Genomic DNA, 13,863 nt, shown 5'->3' on the forward strand with positions numbered 1-13,863 from the left:
ATTAAAATATTTCACATAGACCATTCTAGTAAAAAAAAAAAATTAAAAGAATTCTTCAAAGGGAACACCCGCTTTAGATCCACTGACAAATTTGATGTGTTCTTTCTTGGGATCCCACAAAATAACCACAATATTAACACTTTTTAGATCCACTGACAAAGTTGATCTGTTCTTCCTCGGGGTCCCCCCCCCCGAATAACCACAATATTAACCATTTTTAAATCATTATTATCAAAGAATTGCGGAGAAAAAGAGCACCGAAAAGTCTTTTTTCAGAAATTTTTCATGTATAGCCCTTTTTTTTTTTTTTTTTTTACAAAATCCTGGATCCGCCCCTAGGGTCAGATGATACTTAGTTCACCTAATCTAAAAAAAGAAAAGAAAAGCATTAAAGCCCCACTGCACTACTTATAGCAAACAATGCCTAATCGGTGACCATCGATCCCCCATAATCCTCCTTTTCTTATGTTAATCAAAGAGCTGATTTGATGAGATAACCACCTGTCAGTGACCTTGCAGGGTGGTCATTCTTCTAATATCATCCTATTCTACAATGTCATGGCATCCTTCCCTCTGGTCTGATAGAGATTGACCATTGGCAGATCTTTGACATCTATGTGTATTTTGGGCATAATATTTACACATGCGCCGGTTCCATGGATATACACGTCATTCATCTTCATTCGGCATGGGTGTACGTGCTCAGTTTACATAGCAAATGGGTTAGCCTACATCTCTTGCCCGAAGATCAACTCCCCGGTCTGAATTCTGGACTCCGGTTTAACTCAACAAACTCTAGTCTAAGCTACGGTAAACCAGACTTAGACCGCAAGCCCAGTCTAACTCAGATTTAAATACATTTTTGTTTCTGAAAGTCCATTTAAGAAAATGCATTGTTAAACTTTGCAAGCGAGCGAGACATTTTCTTTTTAATAGTGTTATGGAAACTTTTCCCTCGAAATATAGCGCCCGAGATAATAATATAAAGATCAAATAAAATCGCCCCGTTGTCTTATTGCCCGAATGATATAAGTTGAAGAGGCGCCCGATTAATTGTTTGTTTTAATATTTGTTTGGGAGGGGCTGTAGCCACAGAACTAGATAATAAAATACGTATTTTTCAGTTCTGAGGCTGTTGCCCCAAGCCTCCTCCAGTCAGCTACGCCTACGTTTTTCATAATACATCATTTTTTTAATTAAATCGAAATGTGATTATCATAATTGTGTAAATTTGTTAACATTTTAACATGCACTGGGAGTATATGTTTTTGTTTGAGTATCTTCATGATTTCAACTAGTTATATTGATTCAATGAGAAATTTTCTTTAAAATACAAGCTGGAATTTGTTTACGATCGGGATAACATGTACAGTGTCACGTGGATAATTTCCCTTCTCTTTCACCCTCAACGCTTGTTCAGAAATGGCGCGGTCAACCGCCGGAAAAAATAAAGAATGGTGCGGTAAACTGCCGCAAATAAAGAATGGCGCGGTCAACCGCCGCGGTCTTTTTACGTGTCAAGTGAATGGCAACTGCGCGCAACAAAACCTTGGAATTGTCCTTTTTATGTGCACAAGTCATGTTCACAAATGATAAACGTCAAATGCTACGTAATGTATCTACTTGGTTAAATAATATATATTATTTGTACATATATAATTGTTTTCTCAAATATCCTGATTATGGGTGACATGAGTATAAATGTAACTGTCATTGTCATCCTCACAGAAATGTTACACTTTACGTCATCATAGGGGAAAAACCGCTGAGGTTTTGCTTCGTCATATCTAAATGGGACTTTAGCCTTCAGGTGTATTTATCGGGGTATTTATTAACATTTTTCGTCGATGGAATCATTATGAGGGCGAATCCAACAACGTGTCCCGTACGACATAATGACAACCATAATATAGTCAATGAATAATATTGAATCGAAAAACAACTCTTGATAAAATGATTTTAATGATAATGCTGCCCAAAACACCATAATTCAGATTGTTCATGATAGGATGTAGAATGTGTAAAAAATGGGGAAAAAGACATGCATTGACATTGTACTGAACACGTTGCACGGAATCGCCCTTGATAATTAAAACCCTTTTGGGGCTGCAAAAGTCATGAGGGTGAAGATTTATTTCACAAACATACTGATAATGGTTTGGTTGTTGCTCAGAAACGTACGACTATAACTAATTACTATTTTTAAAAGTAACCTCCACTGATAGTTGTAATGGCATTGTCAGATTATATAACTTGACATTGGATAATTCACCTAATAAACGATCTATAATCTGTTCTGAAACAAAAAACTCCTGATAATCGCTGTGTTACAGTAGTCCATTAAGAAGGATTAGTGTCCATGTAAAGGTCACCCCAACTTGTGTTATAAGATTATTTGTATGACGGCAGAAAAATAAGAGAAACAAAATGGTGAAGTTTGAAATAAATTGGACCAATAATTTGAGATTTAAGAATGTTTGAAATATGAGATCACTAAATCTACGCGAATCTCAGATTGACAACTTGGTCTGTGGATTTTGGCTTAGTGGCGTACGTTTGTCGCGTACGAAATATCATCATTAAAAAAAATTGTTTCTCCCAAATGCCTTCTCCCTTGGGGCACTGCTATAAATTTATTATTGATGGTATATTGTTAAAGGTCCTTTAAAAAAAAGAAAAATCCTGAGTCATACATTCTGTGGGTTGAAACAAATAAGAAATTTGTCCGGGACGCGCCGGGAAACCGCCTACCAATTGATATATTTGGTAAATTATCATATCGATCCGGCCTGGATACATATCGCGAATGCACTTCAACATTGAACATTTTGTGCATCGCCATGTTTCTGTTTTCCGGCGAATTTGCTATCTAAACCTCTGAAGGCAATATTTAAACAATATTGAATGGATATTCTGCAGTCTGCACCCAAAACCCTTGAACCGCAAGTTTTACCACTACCGGTCTTTACCTTTAAGCAGAATGCGATCCCCATCCAGCCAGGCACCATATTTAGAAATATTATTCTGTGTAATGGTTTATTAAGGAAAATGGAAATTTAGTACAGGTAAGATGTTAAATAGCAAGACGAGAGACTTGATGCATGGCTGATCGTCAACGAAACGGAGTTAAGTCTTTTGTCAACTCTGTTTGTTGCTACGGCAGGCAGCCATTAAACTTCAAGCTCACTCACACATGATTATTTATGCGACACTTTCAAGGCTACTCATTATTTCAAGTATTATACAAACAGCAACAGCTTCAATATAAAATGTAAGTTCTTCTCACTTAAATCATTGGTCTGGAATCAATTATTTGCCCATTGTTGTATTTGGAATTAAATTTCCACTAACGATGAATTTACATTGTAATGTAATTTTCAAGTTTCCCAGGTTTATTCAGGAGAATAGAAGATTGATATTGTTAAGTTGTTCCATAACATCACTCAGTTTGATTTGATTGGAGATATATCTCATTATAAATGAAACAGTGTAAAGGCTATATAGTCTCAAACAAACCTACACCATTGAACTTCAAGCTCATTCACACTTGATATATTGCGACACTTTCAAGGCTACTTATTATTTGAAGTTCATGTATATACAAATGGCAACAGCTTCCAATATCAAACGTAAGTTTTTTTCACTTAAATCATTGGTCTTAGATCATTGTTGTATAATTATACTACATTTTCCATGACGTTGAATATACGTTGTAATGCAATTTTCAGGAAAATCCTTTATTATTATATGATACTAAAGCAAATCGTTACGCTTATCGATAGGATAATGTGTCAAATAATAAAATCATTAGGTGCTATTATTAACCGGACTAGACATTCAACATTTATAAAACACGTATACACTATTGCCAGCAAGCAAGTTTTTCAACAAAGAATTCAGAAATTAAACAACATTGCACATTTTAGTCAGGACAGATTAGAAGATGTTAGTTGGACTGTAACAGCTGACTTCTAAAAGTCTTCCATATACATATAAATTTAAAGGAGGCCAATAATCATTATGAAAACACCACTTTCGTGACACATCGATACACTTTGAAAAGGTTGGGCATGAGAGTCAACCAAACCATCTATTGGGCAATATTTTGACGAGCGGGCCTTGTACCCCCTGCCCCCCAAAGTTTTTAAAAAAGATTGTGATCAGATATTTACCTTTTTCTTTGCTCGAGGGGGTCAACCCCCCCCCCCTCCCCCCACTGAGCGAAATATCGGCCGGCGCGAAACGAGAATTTATTTTTAGTGCACACTACCCCCCTTACACATGACCTTTTTTCCTATCTCCATGACATGTGCCCCTAATTTGAAGCTACTAAGAGCAATTTTTGTTTAAATCACCCCCAAATCCTGCTCGCTATACGCACGCTTGTATTTATGGTTGATATACTTATGTTACTTATTAAAGGTTGGTTCAGTATTTCATTATTCAATTGGGCTTAAATTCTTATCAGGATTGGAGTTTTCCTCTTTAAAAGATGCAATTTGTATGCTCTGCGACCTCAACAATCTTAATCGCTTCCGGCTCGCTCGGAAATGAGTATTCAGACCATCACACCCAACTGTCACATGTAAAGAGAGAAACAACTATTAAAATCATCCCTGATAATGTAATCACAACTTAGGCCTATATCCCAATGTCTACACATTGTATATTTTCGCTTTGGAGTTTACCTTTTTAATCAAAAGTGCCCATTTTGTTGTGCACCCCCCCCCCCCCTCTCTTTAGAAGACGCTCCGCAAACCCTATACAGTGTGAGTCAAAACAAAATTAACACCTAGAAAATTGCTAATTATTTTAAAATCATCTATGAACATTAAATTATTATACATCTTATGCAAGAGTGTTTTATCCCAAATCAATTGGTATCATGTGTTTGTGGTATCTGTTTACGCTTGGATGAACAGGAGCCATTGTTTAGGAGAGTGGCAGAGTGCAAACATCGACTTGCGCCAAAGTAATACATGTGATGTTTGAAAATAACAATTGGGATTCGGGTATTAATTCGGTCTTTGCAGATCCAAATAACATCCCCAACAAAATTAATCATGCCACACATATCTATATATCAAATATCAAAGAACATTTGTGCGCGTGTGTGTGTGACTTTGTTTCTGCAAAGAGCAAATGCAATGCATTTTATTTGATACATTCAATCCACTCACTCTGATACTTTCGCGCAAGCTGATTTTTGCACTCTCGCAAACAATGCCTGTTCATCCAAGCGTGAACACATACCACACAGAAATATTACCAAACGATTCGAGATATAACACTCTTTCAAAATATGTATGATAACCTTTCGTTCATAGCAGACTTTTGAAATAAATGACAAATTTTCTAAGTTTAAACTTGACTTAAACGGTATAGTTTGTTAGGCAAATATTGTCTATCCACGCGAACATGCATTCTGGTAGAAAATAGACCATTTCCTAATGTTAAAAAATTTAATGCACACATCTTTCATTCATTATTAGCAGGTTAATGGAATACCCGCCACAAGGTTCCCAGGAAAGAAACATCAATAAATTTGAAATGTAATTCAACCGGTGTATTCGCTCATCCATGATGAACAGGCCGAACGATCGTATGCGCTGCATGAAACGCACACCCATGCCATGCCTTCGACACACCCCCAATTCTGACCAATCACGTTGCTCAAATGATCATCACGAACTTTTGGTCGAGTACCTTATACTTATTGGATTGAAACCAGCCTTCATGCTTAAATCCAATGCACACTTCAATTTCTGTCTTATCTAGTGAAATATGACTTTTTACTACTTTCCTTACATGCTAAAAAGCTTAGAGTTTGCTCAACGAACAATAGTTCCTTTGTGTTAATGCACGAGCAATCAGAATATCGCACGATCATTCTTCTTGCATAATTCCAGAGGTCGAAGTTGAAAGCGAACAATAACATCAATAAACATACGTATTTGTTCGACAGCGGCGATCACGCTCTGAACGAACGTGAGTCTACACGAGGTCAACAAAATTTGGGCGCGCCCATTATATTAAATGACGGGGGTGTGTAAGATCATAGCTGACCGAAGTACTCTTGATATTTATCGCACGCTAAATTTATTTTCACTAGTTAGGACATTCGAAGCTTATCTTGTAGTTCTTCATGGATACAATTCGCCGTAGACCTGAACAATTTTGAGTAATAGGTTTATTTTTGTCTACCATTTTGATTCACAATTCAGAAACACCCGTAATTTACTGAGTCATAGCAATTTCTCTGATACGATACGTTGAGCACAGATCGAGTACTCAAGGTGTGTTCGCTATTCAAACAGACTATTTGCGGCTTTAGCTCTAGCAGACGACAGATCGAGGGTGGAAAAATACAAATCTGAGAAGCGTTGTAATAACCTACAGGTCTGTTTGTTTTTTCCTCAAAAGGATGCAAACATTTGGTTAAACACGTTTTGTTGAAACATTAGCAACGATGCTGCGCTAGTGGATAGTTGATTCAATCTCAACGGGAGTGAATGAATGTGCTACTTAATTTTATTCACCTTCAGCCTTAGGATTATTTGATTTCATCATTACTTCATCATTTCAGACTCAATTTCTCTAGTGTTAATGTGAATTGAGCTACTAACATGGCTCTGCCTTGGATAAAACATTTGGAAGAAAATTTTGATTCGGATAAGCAACACGTCTGGTTCCTTAAAAACTGGTGGCTTGCCTTTATCTTCTCGACCATCTACTTCGTCGGGGTCTTCGTGGGGCGGGCATGGATGGAGAATCGGCCCAAGTTTGAACTCCGCAGGGCTCTCACCGCCTGGTCGGGCGGCCTGGCCGTCTTCAGCATCGCCGGTGCGATGATCACCATTCGCGAGCTCGTCGACTACCTGTCCCACGACGGCTGGCATAGCTCGGTATGCGATGCAACTATCTTCGACGGACGTATCGGGCTTTGGACATGGCTCTTCATCCTAAGCAAGGTCCCCGAGCTGGGCGACACCGTTTTCATCGTGCTTCGAAAACAGAAGCTGATGTTTCTGCACTGGTATCATCACATCACCGTACTCCTCTACGCTTGGTACTCGTATCGTGATCAAATCGCTCCAGCTCGCTATTTCATCGTCGTCAACTTCACCGTACACGCCGTCATGTACAGCTACTACGCTTTACGAGCATCCGGCTTCGTCAAAATACCCCGCCAAGTGAACATCACCATCACGCTCATGCAGCTCTTTCAAATGGTGATCGGATGCGCCGTCAACGTTTACGCGCTTTTCCAATTGAACGCGGGAAGGAAATGCGATACGACGTACCAAAATGTCGCCTGGTCGCTCGTCATGTATTTCAGCTATTTCGTGCTTTTTGCGCAATTCTTTTACAATGCTTATATCACGATGGGGCCGAAGAAAGATGTCAAGAATCGTCATTCGAACGAAATGAACGGTAATCATCGAGTCAAAATGGATTAACGAGTCCATCTATTCATCGGAGTGTCATGTGTGTGTGTGTACGTGTGTTCCTATTATAAGTAGAGTTTACAAACTCAAATTTATTTTCCTTATGAACACTGAGGAGCCTTGTGATAATAGTTATCCTTTGTTTATTTGCAGACTATATGTTTATGAGACGTTTTGTGGAGTGAAAATGATTGATAAAATAGCTTCGAAGGATCAAGTAGATTTCATAATATATTCGTAAAACTATTTTTTCCATATAATTATAAACAAAATATGAGTTTTTATTAAATAGGAGCAGAAACTGCGGATGTAGTATAATATATGTACATGTATATATTGACTGACTATAAATCAAATGTTATAACTTTCCATTGGATCAAAATGTAAACGGGTAACTTTTATGAAAGTCATTGTACAGCATCAAGGAAAAAAACCCTCTGGTTGCTTACTTACAAGCATTTGTGCTTTCTGAGCAGTCGGGTAAAATAACCACCATCAACATCTAATTGATCTGCTTCGGCTGTATTTATTCATGATTAATGACAAAAAGAATGTTAACTTTTTATGTGTGCAACTTGTCCTAGACATCAATATACTTGGGGCTTTTTTGAAAAGTGCAATTAATCTGTTCCTAATTTGGAAATCCCACAAGCACTTTGATTCCTTCAACTAGACCCATTACATAATTCTTGTAATAAAATATTTCACTTTAAATTTGAAAATCTGAAGACTAAAATATTGCTTGTGGATGCGGGGGCGAACACCATTCCCCATTGGGAGAAATATACAAAACAGTTTATTCTTCTCTTGAATAATTTTTCTTAGTCGTCAAACCAAGTTGATGTCGTCTAACAATGCTAACTCTTTCCTGTATTTGAATGTGTAAGTTTCCAAGGATTATGTGTTGCTCATTGCGATGGATCAATGATATTAGGCATATTCAACTCATTGAATTTCATTAATGTATTCTCATTAAACGATGTTGACAGTAGCAACTAAAATCGACTTCTAAAACTGAGTTTCATTGAATACACAATCATCTATGACAATTTAGGAAAAGTGTAATGTGAAAATAACTTGACTTAAAGGTAAAGACCAGTTATGGTCATGTGATTGCATTGTGAAAGAAACGTTGTGGAATGGATCAGAAAAGGTTGATCATCTAGCATATAAGTATTGGTGTGTACTGCAAGGTTCTGGAATCATCAAAATGATAAGAAATATGGCCCAGTCTTCGTAAAGTTACAAGCACTGTACACAGAAAGATGTATATGGGACTATACGCACACGTGCGCGATACGTGCGTTTATCTCTCACAGACCATGTAGATAAACTAATTTACCAAATATATCAATTAGTAGGCGGTTTCCCGGCAAAACTGTTATCATCATGTATTAGTCAAAACATATTCTTTCACATGATTGGTAATAAGAGCGTCCATTTCATTTTTTGAAATTGGGGCGTTTCCAATACTGGTCTTTACCTTTAAATGACAGAGAGAGAGAGAGAGAGATAGGGGGAGGGGCAAAAAACACATGCAGACATAATTATAGGAGAGATGTAGATAAAGCCAGAACGAGAGGAAGATAGAGCGGAAGAGTAAGGATGACGTGAAGCGCAAGAGGGAGGGGGAAAGAGAGAAAGGGGCAGATAGAATGATTCAAAGAGAAAGATCAACAAAATGATGGAGTAGCAGAGATCGGTACGGGGGGGGGGGGGGGTAAAGGAGAAGAGAGGCGGGAGAACAGAAGGATAAGGGGTTGGGGGAGAGAGAACGAGTAAAGATGTAGAGAAAATTATAGAGGAAGGGTATAAGCAAGACGTGAAGAGAGAGAGGGAGAGAGAGAGAGAGACATGAACAGAGAGAGTGTATCAGAATGATGGAAAAGGAGAGATCGTTATAGGAGGGGGAGAGAAAACAGAAAGAAAAAAAGATGAATATAGACAGAGAGTGAGGGGGAGGGGGGAGAGAGAGAGAGAGAGAGAGGGAGAGAATGCCATGTCCAATCAGTGATTGTAAGGACCGTTGATCGTCATGGCGATGAAATCCGTTATAATATTTGCCAGTATAAATCATATGATTTCAATGCAGTTTCGTGAAATTATGTTTTATCATTATGGTAATTGATTAAAATCATGAAGGACCATACCGTGAAAAAGATCAATTTCTCGTGACTGAAGCTGCTGTATAGGTTTGCTGCTTGGATTCAATCTGCTAACCGAAATAATTATAGTCATTAACACGATTAAGAAATGTTAATCAAGAAAAATTGCATTTATTTGCTGCAAAAATGACGCAAAAGATAAATAATGACGAAAAAATGATCTGTAATTTAAGTTCGAATGACAAATTCTGGTTATTTACAGAAAGAAACCGTAAACCCTCCGTATAAAATATATTTCAACATTCCTTTATAGTAGTCATATCACTGTTATTGAAAGAGAGCAGTCTTACCGGGAGGGGAAGAGGGAATGGGGGCATTATTAATCCAAATGGATATTAAAGATCTATACTGAACGTTAATGATTCCTGTCAATATGTTGACACTTTTGCTTTAACCCCCCGCCCCCACCCCGCCCCACTCCTCCTTGTTCTCAATTGGAATCTTTCTGCTAACTATTTTAAAAACACGGGAAAACTGGTGGTAGCATTATCACTTGCTACCACCTATCAAAGAATGGAGCAATGTAGCACCTTCCCCATCATAAGTTTTGTTTGATATTCGATCCCAGTTATTGTACAAAATCACAATTCGGTTTTTATGACTGCGAGGATAAAAAAAACCCCACAAGAAGCTCTTGAACCCACGCCATTTATTTATATTGGTATTTTGAAGCCTTTTTGCTATCGATGTTATACTCTCTGACCGTATTACTCTATGTTAAAGGTACTATGTCCCATTTGCAAGCCAAAACAATGAAAAGGTAAAATTCCAACGGCATTTGAAAGACAATACTAAATTAGAACTTCCCTCAAAACGAAAGGGATTGAAATTGGCTTTTAGTGGGAAAATAACAATTATTAGTTGTCGAATAGTTTGATTTTCAGACCATTTTACCGAATGGTCGTACGTTTTGTGCTGCAAACAATTCAATCAGTTTAATTTTGGCCATGACAAGTGGTGGGTTACTGATGTAGACAAAATAATGCTTATGTACCTGTTACATCTCATTTTATGTATGTTACAATGTATTACCAAAGAAAAAAATGTCAGTCACTCAATAGTGTCTGACAGTAAAGTCTAGAAGGTAAACTGGTTTCCTTGCATAATTTGAATACTAGGACACTGCTAATGTTTACATTTCACAGATAGGACATAAATGACAACTTCATTATTCCTGCAAAGTTCTACATAATTTGATGTTGGCTGCAAAAGGGACATAGTGTCTTTACACACTAAAATTAACGTCTTAGGAGCGTACCGGACGCTAATTATTTTTTACAGTAAATTTACACGAGGTTTTCGGCATACATGGTTCACATAATTTACGACAGCGTATAGGGTAACACTAGCATGAACATAGTACTAATAAAACAAACTCAAAACTAAACGTAAACGATTTAAAACATATATCATCCATCACATTTAACTTGATAATCTGTTAAAAGAATATAATAATACGTTTTAAGTGGCAGAGTTTTATTAAGGTAGCGATAAACTATAAGCAATAATATAAACATAACATGTTTAACAGAACGGAAATACAATAATGATTGAAAAATCAATGAAGGATCATTTGACAAACTTTAATGTTTCAAGGCAGTAATAGTCTTGGCCTGAAAGCACATATTTTAGAATCAAAGGTTGGCTATTAAAATGTACAGAAGTAGCAAATATAAATTGTAAGATGGATAATTAAAGTAAATACATGTACATAATGTGTGTATATTATAAGGACTTGTTTTCGACACGTGCAGATAGAAGATCACTATTAGCGCTCCTTCGCATCTTTTTAATCTTCTATTATTTCTATTTTCTTCCTATTTTTTAACCATTATAATTGGTAGAAAAATGAAAGAATTTGCCTTTTCGCCCTTTCTAAATTGATATATAACTGCCATTAACATACACACAATTTACACAGCCACATTGTTTTTTCATAATGAGTACTGGAATTAGCTTTTATATTATACATTATACATACATACATTATTTTGTCAATGTCTCATTTCCAACATTCATTTGCTTTGAATTGTAAACAACTCTGAGTTAATACAATAATGGGCATGACATTGTACTTTCAAAGAAAAATATTTATAACCATGGCATAATAAATAATAATAATAATACTAATACTACTACTACTAATAGTAATTATAATAATACTAATAATAATGATAATGATAATAATATTAATAATGACAATAATAATAAAAACTACAATAATGATAATAATAATTGGTTCTTTTCGCTGAAAGTGATCAGAGCGCTGATACAAAAATAAGTATGTACATATAATATGTAGCCCATTTTAATGTATAACAAATCATTAGGAACAGCATAGCATACACGTATGGTATTCATCAACTGAAATCGACTTTAACTTGATTTAGGCTACCTCTTCCTTGTACTTTTTCAAAAACATGTCATATCTGAGATCCACCTATTCCCCACAATACTTGTAACCAGGGGCGTACGCAGGATTTTTTTCGAGGGGGGGGGGGGGGGTTAAAATTTGAAAAACGCACTGAAAATTTCGCAAAGACTCAGCCAACCGCTGAATAAGTGGGGTAAGGGGGGGGGGGGGGTAAGAGCGAATTTTTTCATTAAAAAAAAAATTAAGGGGGGAGGGGGGTTCGACCCCCCTTGCGTACTCTCCTGCTTGTAACCTTAGACAGAACTTGAAGTATATAGTCCTATACGAACGAAGATATTTACAAAATAATTACCAACTTTGATGTGTGCCTTCCTCGAAAATCATACAACATTAATTTTCAAATATTTTCAAATGGTTTTATTTCTCATGCAAAACATAATACAATGAATAAGTATATTACAAAAAAAATATGCAATGAAACGACAAATATAATCGAATTAGCACGAGGAAAGAGGAACTAACTAGAAGCAGAGCTTGTTGAAGTGTTAGTTCCTTAGATGGATAAAATGAATATCAAATGTAATGTACGATTTTACAATTCAAAACTGTGAAAGACTCATCGTTCCAACTAATCCCGATTACATAATTTCATGAATTTAATTGTTCAATGAATGAAATAAAATAATAATAAATCCTACAAGAAGGATTGAACTTTTGATTTTTCAACGTCCAGCATAAAATAATTTCATGCCTAAATTATATACATACAATGCCTTTTATAAGTTTTCAGCATATTAATAATACCGATTGGTCTACAAATATGGATGTACATTGTAAGAATAACCGTTTTGAAATTTTCGCAAATAATAATGTAAATATATTCAGGACATAAGGGGAAATTTATCGGACATATCACGAACCAGAATTTTCTAAGATTAGCGACATTTTGAGACAAGATCCATGAAGATCCTCAATGATTAGCGTTACTTGGATATAGGCCTCCTATATCCGGTTCTTTGAAAAAAATTGTCGTGCATAGCAATAGAGGTTCATCAGTTCATTGGTTAAACACATTCATTTATAAGGGAATAGGGGTGCGAGTATGGGTAGGGGAGTAAAAATGTACCCTTATCTGAGATTCTGAAGTAATCATAATATTTATGAAATGATATTGAATATAATTAAAAATCCTAATGAATTTACTAAACATTACACCTACCGCTGCTGCTGCTACTACTACTACTTCTACTATTACTACTGCGGCATTTTCTACTGCTACTTTCACTACTACTAATACTTATAAAGCATCAGTTGCTGGCTCAGGTCAAATCATTAAGGCACAACGATTCTTGATTATTTTATAATGATTATTCTTATGTCACTACATTTTCACTACAAACCTATTTCATTTAATTGATTTCTCCTATAAAATGTTCTCAATTTGTTCGCGTTTCCCGAAAACATGATCGCACAGACTTTCTAAAAGGCAGTTAATATAGACTTCAACCTTCAGATGTGTGAAAATTACAATAACGTTACGGCATCCGAACATTATTTCTTTAAGATAAGCAAACATTAATTGGTATCGCTCTTGAGTTCCACTGATATTTCACCATGATATTTATTATGTTGTATCATGTCCTGCATTTGAAATAGGTCCTAATATTGAAGTTATTTTCATACTCCAGCAGCAATTCTATCAAGACACTAAATAAGTTTCATTTTTTGTCAATGGAAACATATTTACATATATTTACAATGTATGCGATTGAATATGACAACAAATATGAGATATATGTCCGAAAAAAAATCACCTGATGCAATTTTTATTTTGTTAAAACAAACGTATTTATACAACCAAGTTGAACCAACCAAC

At 36.1% G+C, this 13,863-nt stretch overlaps 1 pseudogene; it reads left to right on the forward strand.

The window, feature by feature from the left end:
• The first annotated feature begins 6,289 nt into the window (after positions 1-6,289).
• LOC754741 lies at positions 6,290-8,449 on the forward strand (annotated as a pseudogene).
• The last annotated feature ends 5,414 nt before the right edge of the window (positions 8,450-13,863 follow it).

Source organism: Strongylocentrotus purpuratus, unplaced genomic scaffold, assembly GCF_000002235.5.
Source record: "Strongylocentrotus purpuratus isolate Spur 01 unplaced genomic scaffold, Spur_5.0 spur5_contig_845, whole genome shotgun sequence".
Lineage (NCBI taxonomy): Eukaryota > Metazoa > Echinodermata > Echinoidea > Camarodonta > Strongylocentrotidae > Strongylocentrotus > Strongylocentrotus purpuratus.